This window comes from Haplochromis burtoni, unplaced genomic scaffold (genome assembly GCF_018398535.1).
Source record: "Haplochromis burtoni strain Fernald_Lab_line unplaced genomic scaffold, NCSU_Asbu1 Contig_32, whole genome shotgun sequence".
Classification (NCBI taxonomy): Eukaryota; Metazoa; Chordata; class Actinopteri; order Cichliformes; family Cichlidae; genus Haplochromis; species Haplochromis burtoni.
The window spans coordinates 2,352,344-2,367,965 of NW_024582393.1; the positions used below are offsets into that span (position 1 = coordinate 2,352,344).

A 15,622-nucleotide genomic window follows, 5' to 3' on the forward strand; every position below is an offset into this window, starting at 1 on the left:
GAGTGGGGAATATCCCCTCCTGCTAAAGTGTCTGGACCCTCCGGGGAAGTCAGGCGCAAACAGTTATGCAGCTTTATTGGACTTATATATCTGTTTTATGTATTAGCAGGCATATAGCTGTGAAATATTTACATTATTCTAGACACAGGCGAGCAGAGTTCGCAAAGTGCCCGCAATCTAAAAACAATAAAGAGCAGTCTATCTCTTTATCGCTGCCATTTTATGAAATGACTTGAGGCAGGAGATGGTTTTGATGCTGGAATGTTGGGGGTCCGGAGCGTTCTTCTTCTGTCTCTGAGTATTTTAGAGTGGCTGCTTTTATGAAGTGCATCTTAATACTGCACCACAATGGGGGCTCTGACTTTTTAGGTGAGCAAGGCTGTCACATATTTTTCTAGTAATAAATCATTCCTACTATAGGACTTTTTATTTCCTGTAGTGTGGATTTGCCTGATTCCTTTGAGAACAAAAAAAACGGCACCTCCACAAATGAGCTGTGACTCTTCAATACCGAGGTTTTCATTTTTCTGAAATGTTAACTTGCTGTACGTGGTATTTTTTTTTCTTTTTTCCATGTCCGGTGGGCTTTACTTACTGTTGTGTTTTGGCATTTCCGATGCTAACAGAAAAAAAATGCATTTTTAATGAGCAAACTTTAAAGTCAGTTTCTTTTTATTGCCGTACTGTTGGGATAACAGCTGGAGATGACTGCTATTCTTTTAACTAATAAGATTTGTATGTAATTTGAACAAATTTGCAGCTATTGAGGCCTTTCATGGCCCTTAAAACCTTCACTGAACTTTGAGATGTCTTTGCAGTGCATTGCAGTGTGTGCTTAAAATGCTAAAAAACCAAACAAACATTGTTTTAATTGTTTCCTATTAGCGTGGCCCAAAATAACTTGACAATATATTCCAAAACACTTCTAATTATCTTTTTTCTCTTCACACACGGTATACATCTTGTGCCTTGGTGACTGCAATTCCTGTTTGTGTCTAACCTTATCAAAGGTTCATTCTGGTGTGCCTCTTGAACAGCTTGGCCAGTCAGACCCACATATGCCTTCCTCTCAAGAAGCCGACCAGACCGCCAAACAGCTGCTGCTCTCCTGACCAGACTAACTCAACACACCAATCATGCAACATGCTGCAGGGGCAGCTGGAGTACACTGACTAAGGTCATATTGCACACAGTGTACTTTATGCAGAAACTCGTGCATGCATGCATGCACAAAGCCAGACACTGTAGAACAGACGCACCCACAAGAGCGCATTACCAGTGGCCTTTTTCTAATTCACTGTACTGCGAGTAACCGGGTGGCCGGCAGATGAAGTTTACACATGGAAATACAAATTGTTGGAAGAAGAGACAGCCGCTCGTTTCTGTAGACAAGACAAGTGCAAACCATTTACACAATCCACATTTTTCTCTTTGTTGTGTGCAATCATGTCAGCTGAACCATGAGGAAACAGTTCAGTGTGTGAGCAAATCAAGAATCAATGTAATGATATGGCCCATTAAGTTATGAAATGAGGTTCTTCACAAATTGTTTTGCTTCTAGTAGATTTCTCCAAACAGGTTCTCCTGTAATGGGCTGGAAAGACAAACACCTCTATCAGCAAGTCAACTTCAGCCTCAGTCCTGGTTTCTATTCCTGTGTTTATTTCCTGTAAGTGGGGAAGGGATCAATTTTTTATGCAGCTTAAACAAATTTGATATGTAGATCTGATTTGTAATCACACACTGTACAAGGCATTTTGTTTTGTTCTGGTGTTTACTTCACGTGTAATCTCAGATAATTTGGTAAGCATAGGCGATTAAAGTACTACAACAAATCCAGTGAAATACAAATCATAGCAAAGTCAGAGCTACACTATACGATGAACCATATGCAAACACCACATGCTATTTTTAAACTGGCCACACTCTTATTCTGATATTAATTTCATCAACAATGACTTAGTTAATGTGCCGTGACGGTTGTAATTATAAACATAATATCAAATGCAACCACCCCATTATCACTGGGGACACATGGGAATCAGTAAGCAATCATGTATGCCGCTTGATATTTTAAACCTTGTTTGAGCAGCCGATTTCAGCAAGGTGTTAGCACCTTGTCGCCGCTCATCAAATTAAAATTTTGAACCTGAACAGCATGAACGAGGCTGCTGAATACCGAATTAGAAAGAAAGAAATCTATCTAGCATCTCTATAAGGTCAGAAACTTCATAATATATAGTCTCCGTTGTGGGAGCATTGTGGGTGAATTTAAAATGCATTATGTTTTGGGTGAAAAAGCATTTAAATTCATACTGCCGAATGTAAATGAAATGTCATAACCCACTGTGTGCTTTCTACCACTTAACATATTCATTTCAAACAACAGCTAAACAGAGCAGCCCCGCACTGCTTTGATAAATACATTCATTTATATGCTTGGGTATTTAAGAAGAGAGAGTGCCTTCAGCATCAGATATGCATAATAGTATACAGTACTGTGAAAATCACCACATCTGCTCCATAATGAAAAGGTCTTTGCAAAAGCTGAAAAAAATCCAGCAACTCTATTTGAATTTATAAAATCCCACACACCATGTGTGGAGGGCAAAATGCAAATACATGTTTTAATATTTCACAAAAAGAGAAGCATTAGTTACATAATTTAAATTAAAGTGTTTTGTATTTGGCAATATTTGCAAGAGACACTGAGCGACAGGAATGGGTCTGTCTCAACACTATATAAACATTTATACTGAGTTCAAAGTCAGCTTAATCAACCTGCTGGAGGATTTCTCTTTAAGAATATTTATGGGCTTAAGCGATACTTCAGGTGAAGTCTGGGTTATAAGTAAAGATGAAAATAGACGTGCGTTATTCATTTATACCAGTCAGGAAGTAGCTAGAAGTACTAGTAATCAAGACTGGCCTCACTTGTGCTTCACCACAATACCAATCACTTTGCAGCACTTGTGTCACCTCATGTTACCGAGATTTAAAGGAACATTGTCTCTGAAATGGGTTTCCCATCATGTCAGTCTAATTGTGACACATTAGGTTTGATTTCAGGCCATGGGGATGTTTTAAAACATCTACGTTATCACCACCCTCGGCTCAAGTTGTATCTGAAAGTGTTTTATGGCTCAAATAGAATGAAAGCAATAATGTTTTTAGTCTCGGAGGTTAGCTGATCCATTAAGGTCCAACGATGGCATGCTGAACTCAGTTCAGGATAAAAAAAAAAAATCCCTCCTAGTGTTAACAACACCTCCCCTTACATTGATTGGCAATTAAGACCCACTGTCCAAAGTCTATATTACTAGGAGAATGGGGGGAAAAAAGCCCGTCCATTAAGGGTTCAGTTGAAGCTGCAGTTCTCTCCCAGGGCCATACCATGAGGTTTAATAATAAAGTTAGCAGCCATCATAATGTACCCTCTGTGGATCACAGTTCATTAATGCAGTTACAGCCTTACAAGAGTATAAGGGCTGAGAGGTGACACTGTATTGATTACAAAACCGCCACCCCATATAGAAAAATAGACACGCGCAGGCACACACGAACACACCCTACACCTGACCCATGTCAGCCTTGTATATAGTGAGGCCAGCAGTGATGATTCAGCACTTTCACCACAGAACCAGAGTTCAGTTAAATGCAGGGCATGAGAAACGGAGGAGGAGGGGGAGGAGGAAGGTGCGTGGTGGAATCCAGCCAAGCCTTTAGAGTGGAGAGTGTGTGGTGGGTGGAAGGGTAAGAGTTGCAGGATGGGGGTCGGTGGTGATGTCATCTGATGCTTGGAGTGATGGATAACCTTACCAAGGCTAGAGGGCACACATAAACATACAAACGCATATAGGCATTTCTACACAAATATTTACAGTAGAAGCAAACTTGTGCACTCTTACAGAGAGAAAGAGTAAAGTGCGCACGCACATCGCAATATTAAGCTCTCGCTGTAACCGATGTAGGCTCGCACACACACACAGACCCACATTTTTAACTGCACACGCAGATGGAGGCATCCGCCCACGTATGGGCACAGAGTTTTCTCTTGGTATTAAAGCACTTCTTTGGCTCTGATGCCTTGTCACTTATCTTAAGCACTGGGAAGACGTGGGGGAAGGGGGAGGAGAGAGAGAAAGATGACACACGAGCCAGCTTCATTCTGCTGACTGCTCAACTTTAGGTGTTGGTGAGTACAGATTAACAATGACGGAAGGTACTAACATCCATCCACCGTAAACTGTGATTCACTTGAACTTTTTTCATCTTCTAGATCCAAAGTCATCTTAAGTTAAGTCTCTTCTGACATAGAGCTGTCAGGTCTTTGATGCTCATGTACTGCGTACTGTATTATTATTAATACATCTTGTGCAGTCTTTGCGTACATACCTTTTCTCTTATATAAAAGGCTTAAATAGCCTTTGCTAGGTAGATGTCAGTGATGATTAGCTGAAATGATTAAACTATTTTATCACAACTTTGACTCAGGACATACTGATGGAGCTACAGTGAATCAATACAGTGAATTAATACATACTGCGCAGATTTTTTTCCAGTTATTACGAAATGCAGAAATCATGCTGGGTTCTCTATGTGTCTTCTAAATGTGTTGCATCTCTGCTGCGCACATCTGTCCCCATTTACATTCTTGGATATCTGGCTCATTCCCTTCACCTGAAATATTCATTTCCTTTTCCATCTCCATTTCAAACTTGCATGTGTTTGTTTCCTCTGACTTCTAGTTTGGTGCAGTGGAAGGATTTTCTTTCTTCCTCCCTGACTTTCCTTCTTTCTCCTCCCTTTGTCTTCCTCTGTCTGTCACACTCTCTCGCTCCCTTATGAGCTTTCATTCCCTCTCACTTCTTTGTCAACCTCCTCTTGTAAAGAGAGCGAATGTCTATTTTAAGCAATGTGTCATGCACCAGCCACCCCCACACAGACACAGCGCAGAGGAGAAGACTGGCACAACTCAAGCATGTTGTGTGTAAGTATCTGGGTGCTCGTGCACCCTGTGCTGGGAAGATCATGCTCCCTTTTTTTCCCATAACTTTAACAAAACACAGCCTACAAAAGGACCACAAGAAGCATCGGTGATGTCACGGTTTCTGATATGTTTATTATACATGCTTTAAATTAAACATACAACTGAGTACTCACAGGCTGGGAAATATAAGTGCTTTTACATGCTTCTAAGCCCAACTAAGGATCCACTAGGAGCAGTTACTTTGGTTAGAAATGGCAAAAAATGTATGAAATTTGACAACTCAGTAGTCAGGAATCATGGGAAAACACTTGTTATATCAAATATTAGAATCTTATAAAATTCCGCTTGATAGTATTATAAACTCATTCAGTAGCTGGCATTTAATACCATATCTAATAATGTATCACATACATGCATCTCTCATTTGATATTGGATATACATTTATTCATGTTGTACATCAAAAAGTACATTTTTCTTTAAATGAGATCTCTGATTTAGTGTGGCACACCTTCTCCATTAGATGCAAAATGGATCATTTTTTTAATTGCTTCAACTGACCTCACTTTTACGATATTAATATCCCCCCTTTTTTTTTTACACAATAACCCATCTAAAAAATGTTAATTCCTATTTCTTTTTGTGTTCCAGTGTTCTGACAAAACGTCTTACTTTGTCAAAACATCCTAGCGTAGCGTAAATTTATAGTCATGTCTATCAGTCCGTGCTACCTTATCACAATATACTACCTTACGTGGGTTTTTTTTGCCTCCATCGTACATATCTATAGGTAGGATGTTCTGATGGCCAAATCACACTTATCAAAACGTGCTTCCTGCATGGATTTATTTAGGCAGGAGGACTAACATTAATTGACAAGGTTTACGTTGTATGCCAGTTTACAGAAGTTAAGATGTACTAAATCAAGACTTGAAATATGACTTCAATTGAGACTCCAAATTGGAGTATTTGCACAAAAACACAAGTTAGCTTGAAAAGTTAACAAATTGACAAAAGCTTAAGGAAAACAAGTATCAACTGTAACAAAGCAGTAAAACATATAATACTAACTGTTTTTCGCACGCACGAGATCAGGGTAGAATCAAATAATAGGCGTGTACTATTAACACCAAAAACATGGCCGTTTTGAGTTGTACGCATGCGCAGTAACAACAAGTAGGACAGCTTGATAGGTTGGGTGTTTTAATAACTTAGTAATGTTTCATTTACATGGTTGTTACTTTGAAGAAGTCTTTCACATGTTATCACTAGCCCCTCAAATTTATATACAGTAATACATCCCATACAAAATATGCACGATCTATAAGCTATTGATTTTAAAACATCATATTGAACATGTAATATGCTGACACAGGTACACGGGCAAAAGGTTTTATTCCTCTTTTGATCTGCAATGAACACAGCAAGTATTGCTGTGATTTATTTTAAGTACCTTGTCAGTTCTGTTCTGACACGCATGTTACGCATGCATACATAATATTCAGGCTTTTGTCTGCAGCAGATTGAAGTGTATATGAGGCCGTCTACAGTATGTAAAATACCCGCGAACAGAGTCAGTGTTCCACTGTGATTTAAATGTGTGAACATCCTGCTTCTTATATTTCTAGTATACACAAATGTGTGCTTTCAGCTTTTTTGTCTCTAATCTCGCAAACATCTCACCTCCTTCTGCTCCTTTCCCCCTCCTCTCTCACTCTCTCTCCTTCTCTGATAGCTGGGTGTGAGATGACTCACGGGACGAGGCAAAGCGCCGGGCACACACGGCTCTCAGGTAATGAGAAATGATGTTGGTGTCAATGGTGGAATCGTCCAAATCATCCCTGAGCTGAGTTACATAATTCAAATATCATTCTTATACTCCCCCTCCTCTTTTATCCGTTATCACTGCCTTGTCCTCTGGCACACTCTCCTTCGCTTGCTCTCAGTTCAAACAGATTTGATTTCTATTCCTCTATGTTCCAGTGACATCGCCGCTCCTCCGAGAGGAGTGTGCTCAGATTGGAACAAGGATCAAGTCACCCATCACAGCGAAGCATGCAGGGAAAGGCCAAGAGGTAGAAAATCTGTCTGCCTATACCTGTAAGTTAGAGTATATCTTTTATCTTTTTTTAATATCTTTTTTCTTTGGCATGCTTGATGTTTATGTTTGTTGTGCGCTGTTGTATTTTTGTCTGTTGCAGTTTGTCTCTGTGTGTCTGTTTTAATGTTCCTTTCTTTGTTCCCCCGTCATTTTTTTTTAACTCTGACCTTAAAGGGATTACCCAGTGAAATAAATAATTCAGCATTTGGGGAAATAAGCTTATTAGGTTTCTGCTTCCAACACTTACAAGAGAAAATTTAAACCACCATCAACATTTCTGTAGGCTATGGTGAAATGACTCTGCAGCCAGCTCCTGGTTAGCACGTTTTCAGCTTCTACAAACCTCACTAATAAACATGTAATTTCTCTGTTTGGCTATTTGCTTAAATATTTCACAGAGGAATAACCGTCGGCTAATTTTCTTTTTCTTGTCGTCTAGGCCAATAGCTCAGAAATGAAAGATGTACCAGTGTTGGGGACATAAGTTTGTTGTTGGCTGGATGGGTACATCAACAAATTAGTTTAAAAAAAACATGCTTTTAATAAATTCATTTCAGTAATCTGATGAGTATTTGCCTGTAAGAGAACAGTCTCATTCAATTAACACCAACGTCAGCCTGTTTAGGTTTTTGAACAGGAGGTTAAGTTGCTGTTTTTGCCATGTTTGGAAACCTTAAGCAGTTTAATATGTTGATAGAACCAAGTAAAGTCAAGGACATAAACCTGTGGAAAATCACAATCTGTCATTTTCAAACATTGGTCATCGCTATAACAAGATAAAATTTTTATAGGTGGGACTTAAAGGTGTTTGTAGTTATATGGCAATCATAATAATCAGACAAGCCCTCATCCCTTGGCACAAAAAATAAAAACTGAAGAGAATAAAATAAAAAGAACTCCAATAAATGATCATATTTTCCAAAAAATGGAAAGAGAAGGAAATATGTGACTATAATAATAGTATAATACCTCTGATGATGTAATTTAACAGCTCTGTGTTGTTATCACAATGCTGATATGATATGTAATATACCTACTGCTAATAGATGGGAATAAGGGCGAAAAGAAAAGAAAACCTTTCTAAGGATTCTCTATACTGATGCCACACACTGAACACTGGACTGCCCTCGAGGGCTGTTTGTGCTCAGCTTCGGGAAAAGGAAATGAAGTTCACCAGATTGTTTTTTTGGAATCTGAATTGAAAACTTTCCAGGCCAGGGCTGAGTCTGCACCGGCCAGATTGAGGTGAGATAGAGTGGAGAATATGAGCAGAGAGATGAAGTTGACCCCAACCTTTTTTTTCACCCTCCTGCCGTTTAGAGCTGAGACTAGCAGGCTGCTTGGCAAGGTGGGAGAAAATATGCTGTTAACTGTGAGCATGTAGTCACTTCAGCCTCTGTCTCTTTATTTTCATCCACTTGTATTTGCTGTGATTCATTGTTCCCCTGCACTACGTGTCTTGAGTACAGTGCTTGCACTTCCATCTTTTTTGCGCGAGCACTTGCATGTGCATGCACACATGAAGTCTCACACCCTTTTCACTTCCATCTACTCTGTCTGCTCTCCTACGTTTCCCTTCTATCCTTCTTCTTTCCAGCAGTGGTTGAAATCTTGGATGTATTGGCATGTCTCCTCTCATCACCCCACCACTTGTGAGCAGGATCGAGGAGAGTTTAGGTGGGAGAGCGTGTGTTGAGGCGTAAAGGACCCTCTCAGCCCTAAGCCAAGTCCTGTCCATCCAACGGAGAGCCCAGACGGTGTGATTCAGCCCTCCTGAAGCCCGGCCAACTCATACTCACACAAACACACGCAGTTACACACACACAAGGCACTCGGTGAGAAAGTCACAGACATCCTTTTTCCTCTCTTAAGTCACCACAGTGAGGCTGCACTGGAGGAGAGGCACAAAGAAGAGGTGTGGAGGGGTAGCTCTGCAGATCTCAATCCTCAAGGCAAGGTCACTTTTGCCTGGCTAAAAGCACGCATAAGTGATAGAAGCACTGAGGAGGATACAGGTAAAAGAAAAGATTCTGGTCTTTTTAAAACTTGGGCCCTGTTTTCCCATCTTTTGGGGTTTAAATTTTTAATAGGGACAAAGATGTTTGGAGTCAGCTCACTACAGAGCAATAACCAGCAGTGTTGAAGCAACTGCAAAATAATCCTACAGGGCTATTGCCCAACATCACAATGTTTATATTTGATACTTTACCGTAAATGTCTGTAATCTTCAAGTTATCCTGCCACGGTTTTGATTGATTGGATTGATTTTATTTAGTTCCAATACATATTAAGACAGTGATAGTGTGCAGGTAATAAGTACCTGAATAAGGAGCAGTAAAAAGTAATCATAAAAATCAACCAATTTCCATAATGTACCTTTTTTGGAAGCATTTTGCATTGCAGTGATGCCATGTCAACAAAATAGCTTGAGCAATAACATTAACTCCAGTACATTTGCATTTTTCTTGTAGAAAATGTGCTTTGCTGTTCTCTGTGATTGACCCCAGTAATCTCAGATAAAATGGTCACACAAAACCAGATGGTTTCCAAGGTGCAGTGCTCGAACAGGAGTGTTTTTGTTAATTTGTAGCACAGCTGGTCACATCTTAGGCATGTCCCCATTGCCCAAAGTTACTCTGCAAAAGCTTTGTGAAGGGTAGTGTGTCATTGTGTTGCCACAACTCAGAAATCTGCACCCATAAACCATTTGTTTGCCTTTGTTGTTTTTTTCAATAACAATATCTACATTTTCTGTAACTATGTAACTAGAGACTTTTGCAAGGTACTGGTCTGTCCCTGTTGGGATCTTTTGTTAACGTTTTGCTCAACTGGGAACCTGGGAAAACAAGCACTTTTCTTGAATGACAATTGCCCTGTGGGATTACATTGGAGCCGCTTCACCGTAGCCAGTTGTAGGTATCTTTCTCAGTATTGGACTTCTTCCAAACATTTTTTGTCCTTATTAACAATCTAGACCCCATAAAGTTTGAAAAATACCACCAGGTTTCAAAAATATTGGAATTTTTTTGTTTCAGCATGACTTGTTACAGACAGATTTGACTCCCTCTAGGGCAAACACATATATTGATCTACAAGCATGAGGAACTGTCATCTTTCTAGATTTGAATGCATGGTTTGGGGGAGAAAGACCTAACTGACTGACAGCTGATAAGCACGAATCTGTAAGCCATGGGGACTTTGGCATGGACATTTTTTGCGGTTTGTTAGCAGTGGGTGCCATAGAGCAGTTCTCACTCAGAATTTCTTTGGATGTAAAATGAAGGTTGTTTTGCATCTAATGATTTTCTTATTCCTTTTAAATGAGCTCCTCTGAGTGTTTTCCTTCACTAGAAACTCATTTTTGTTAAGTGAAGGCTGTGTGCAGGCAGAAATGGAATGGTGGACCCAAAGTGCAGACTCTCAGAGACGAAAAAGGTGAACTCGAAAACAGCTTTAATGGTGAACCGGACCAAAAACTAAACTGAAAAAATACAAAAACTAACCAGGCTAGCAAACAGAGCACACAGTACAGAACGAGGGTAGATCACAACACAAAGGAAAACACAGAGCTTAAATACACAGAGGAAGCAATCGGGGAATGGGAGACAGAAGGGGCACAGCTTGGGCAAATCAGGGCTGACAAGACAAAGGATGTAAAACCAGACACATTAACATGAGACACAGACTTTCAAAGTAAAACAGGAAACACAGACTGGGCTTACAGTCACAGACTCACAAGCAGACAGTGCAACAAAAGGAACAGAGACGTGGGACCAGGGCAGACACAGACGCCGACTGGACACAGAACAGAGGGAGTATGGAAACCCAAACTTAAGAACTACAAAATCACAAACCAAGAAGAACCGGGGAAAATAGAAATGCAAAACAGAAACCAGAACATTCACAGTAATAAACCAAGATGAGAACACAAATAAAGGTACAAAACTGAAAACATTGGGTCAACGACCCAGGTACCCTAACACTCTTAACCCACCCATGCAGCCAATCCCAAGCTAAATAAAGAATTATTTCCAAATTCCAAATGCTAGATTAATATTATGGACAGATTTCTATTACGCATTATTCTTTTCTCACATAAGGTATCATAACAAGTTGCATTAAGGAGCAAGATTTTTTCCTTTCACAATATTGACTGATTTGCTCATAAAGCAAATAAATACATAAATCTTCAAATATTCGTATGGCCTGGATTCAGCAGTTCTTGCGGTAGCAGTCTGACATGCCACTAGCACTCGGCTTGATGACAAGCAGCTTTGTTTACCACGTGCAGGTGCTCCCACTTCACAGGACCTAATAACTCATGTCACATTCTTCAGCTTCAAAGTCTATTCAGTCAGTCTACTGAATGTGTGCTCGTGTTACATTTTACTTCACATTTAGCACCAAAAGGTCATAATCCTGGTGAGTTTATTGTGGTTCATCTTGTCAAGTTTTCATTAAGCATGTCACTGCCAGTGTTGGGGCCCTTATTTAAAAAAAGTAATCAGTTCAAATTATACACGTTATTTTTTATACATTAATAATACATGCATTACATTACTGAACTACTGGTTACTATATATCGGCTTATATTTCTTTCTAAATCCCAGACTAGCTTCTTTTTCTGTCCTAAAGCCAATAGGATGTCTGGTTTAGCATTAGCCTCATTGTGTCCAGGTAGATTAGCATTGAGACAGCACTGTGGCAGGGTGCTCCTTGAATGACCAAGAGACCGTCTCTGCCTCATACTCTGTTCACCCTCCCCCTCCTTCTTCAAAACCCAACCTCCACAAAAGAAACAATGAAAGGCTGACCTGCCACTCAGTTCACTACAGTTCATCCACATCTAGGCCTTGAGGGGCTCGGAGCGCCTGAGTGCACACACAGTGCTAACCTTGACTTATGAGTTATATGGCTATATCACAGTAAGATCATATAGGAAGACACAGATATGTACTGGGGTTAGGAAAATGAGTGCAGGGTACACTGAATAATATATCAGCATTACTACCAAGAGTGGACCAAGAATACTGTATTTGAACCCATGAATGGGTCAAGGAACAGCAGGAAAAGTAAGAGTAAAGAAGACGAGGGAAGAAATAGAGAGAAAGAGTGAGAGAGGGTGGATGAGTATGACAAGCGCCATAACGTCCTCTGAGATGCATTTGGACACAGTGAGCATCTGTCAAAACAAGGCAGCCTCAACGGCCGCCTCACTAATGGCTATGGACGTGAGCGACAGAGGGGTAGGGAGAGGTGGGGAGAGACACACAAGCCTGCTGCTGCACGTGCACACACAAATCACACACGCATACACAGGCATAACAGTGCGGACACTTTTTTTGTTTGCAGCAAATCATTGATACCAGATTTGTACAAAGCTACAGTGTAATAGCTATTGAACTATTTTGACGTTCGCGCATGAGCGCGTGCGTTCGCGTGTGTGTGTGCATTCATGCACCCGATTATGTTGGTTTCTGTGTGCAAGCGCAGTGTGTGCATGTTTACCTTCCAACTGTGGTTTTTGGTTGTCAGATACTTTCCACCATCTCTCATTGTGATGAATTGGGTGCTGTGTCAATCAGTCATCTGAATTGTTTTTTTTTCCCCTTCTTCTTTTTTTCAAGGCACTTTGGGCTGAGTTGTGTTCACTCTCCATTTCTCTCTCTCTCTCTCCCCCTTTCTCTCAGTCTTGCTGTCTCTGTACAAGAAACATCCATAAGAAATCATCATAGGGTTTAAATCAATGTGTTGAAAGAAAATGTGCCTATACGTGGCAGTTACACACACATGTGCGCACTGTTGTCAGCTTACCGTAATTGTAATAGAAACCCTTTTTTACAGGTAACATTGCCCTATCTGTTTGATAAGAAAAACACCAGATTAAATTTAAAGTTATATGAGACATGTACATCATATTTCCCCCTCGGGTGTGTAGAGAGAGTGAACAGGAACAAAACAGTACAGTGCTACCCAAATCTTAACCGCCTAAGGCTACTGCTGCTGTGTGTACAACAGCAGCCCATGCACAAAGAGTAGCATTAGACCCCCAAACTAAATTAATGCTTCAGTTCATTAATTTTCTAAACCCCTATGATTTATACTTAATAATGTGCTCCTGTTTTTTGTGGACATTTTTCTTTCAAAGATCCTTTTAACTAAAATGACATAAAAAGGGTAAATAAAACAGTTAAATATGAATATAAAGACTTGGTGAGTCATAACTTGGCAAATGCAAATACACTTGGAATGCTGGCTACCAATTACTGTAATTATTCTTCATTCAATGTTAGCAATTAGGCAGAAATGAGTAGAAATGTTTCTTCAGAATTCAACTAAATGCTGTTATTTAATGATGATAATTTGAATTCATTGTGGGAAAATTAAAAGGAAACTATTTTTTAAAACAATATCCAATATTTTTTCAAGAAAATATTCATTGCTTTTTTAAAAGGTTTGCACAAACCGACTGCCGATTTAAACTTTAACCTGTTTAGCAAAATGAGGAATCTTGGATACTAAATGTATTTTTGGTTAAGAGTTCTTTTAGCAGTGCTCAAACAAAACAAAACAACATTTTTAAAATCCAAAAAAGTACCCTGTTATGCACCCTTGCCCAGTGAGGAGGATTGACATTAAAGTACTATAACTTGAGCTGGATTTACACATGCACTGCACTCCTGAACTTTCCTAGACATTATCTGCCTGATGTGCATGTGAGAACAAAAAAGTCCAACTCCTGAATATGAATTTGATGTGATGAGTTATTGTGCCTTATTTGCATTCTATTTATTATGTGAGAGACAATTAAAATGGGTACCGTAGAGCTTCAGAGTCTTTCACAAGAACATGTAGCTCTAGTTCAAATTGTGCAAGATGCAAATGCTCTAACACTGATCACTACGGATTTCTATTTCCATGATTATAACAGAAAATACAATATAATGTGTAAAAATGTTATTAAATGCTAGTTCAAAAGTCTTTAACAGTGCTCTGCTTATGTTATCCTGTCTGGATACTAGATTGACAGAATTAAGATATTGCTGTACAGAATGCATGCCCCCTTAACACACCTAAAAAAAGCTATTAATGCAAAATCTTCTACAAGTGGAACACATCAGGTATGAAGTTAATTATATTATGTATTACATTAATACTGCTTGTAGATTAAAGCATTACAATATCATAAGCACATGAAAGTTTGAATACACATGAAAATAAAAAGTTAGTGCTACCGAAAAGAATACTATGTTGACTTGTGACTGGTGATTGGTTACTACTGAAATGGCTGAAAACCATTGTTCATTTTAGTCAAATTGTGCATATAGAGGGGAAACTCCTGGAAAAATATTTTTTTTCGTTGGGACCATTGCCTGTGCCTACAGATGGTCAAGCTGTTAATAGTTATGTCATAACTGATTACGACCGAGCAGCCTTCACATCGCATAACACCGAAATAAAATAGAACATCCACCTACTGTCGCTTGATCCAATCAGCCACCACCCATTGCTGATGTGGACGTTGCCATCTTGTGCTAACAACATAATTTGGTGCCGGACTGTACACAGCAAAAATCAGCCCATGCACTTGCATGAATTAGTCATACCAATCTAAATTTTACCCTGGCTCTAATAATAATGTCAATACCACAACTACCCACATAGGATTATTTAAAAACTCTAATGGACAACAAATTTATATGTGTACCTAACATCATGTTTTTAATAATTAACATTAGATAATAGTCTTCTATCTCTTGTTCATACAGCCCACTCTTTACCTTGGTTTTATCTGTGTAAAGCAATTGTTAGTAATCATTTTTGTCTTCATTAGTATAAAACCTGAAAACCAAATGCATCCTATTTTGATTTTAATTACTTCACGAAATCAACAAATTTATATTTTTTCATCATCCATGTAAGTCCAGAATCCACAGCTAACACTGTGCTGAAAAATAAAAAAATACAAAAAGATATACATTAGTTAAGAAAAGTAATGTGTTACGTTACTTAATTACTCCCTGTTACACTACTCATTACTATACTTTATAATGTGGCATGACACACATTGTCACATAATTACCATTTAACAACATAAACCTGAAGCTACAGTCCCACAACATCACACAAATCCCTACCCTAATAAGGAAATAAACAAACGGTCTTTCTTTTAGAGTTGAGACATGAACACAAAGCTAACAACACAAAGCAAAATTGAAAACCACCTCATAAACTTCAAAGCAACTATTACTGCAGTTTATCTGTAGAAACACTGAGGCTACAGTGCTGCATTTCTGATTGTTCATTACTCCTGTTGTTACCTGTTGAAGATCAGGCTCTGGGTGCTGGCCATGACTTTGCGTTCTTTGCTAGCTTTGTGTTAGCATGTTCCCTATTCAGATGTTTGCAAAGAGCCGATGTTCTGCTAGCATGCAGTTAGTTCAGTCCTGGATGTAGTTTGCACTTTACAATTACAGTGGGGCAAAAAAGTATTTAGTCAGCCACCGATTGTGCAAGTTCCCCCACTTAAAAT

General features: G+C 39.3%; 1 long non-coding RNA gene across 1 annotated transcript; it reads left to right on the plus strand.

The window, feature by feature from the left end:
- Positions 1 to 4,126: 4,126 nt before the first annotated feature.
- Positions 4,127 to 10,084, plus strand: LOC102304924. The gene is made up of 4 exons (XR_315556.2): positions 4,127 to 4,195; positions 6,724 to 6,780; positions 6,972 to 7,088; positions 8,690 to 10,084. It is a non-coding gene; the product is annotated as an uncharacterized LOC102304924 (long non-coding RNA).
- The last annotated feature ends 5,538 nt before the right edge of the window (positions 10,085 to 15,622 follow it).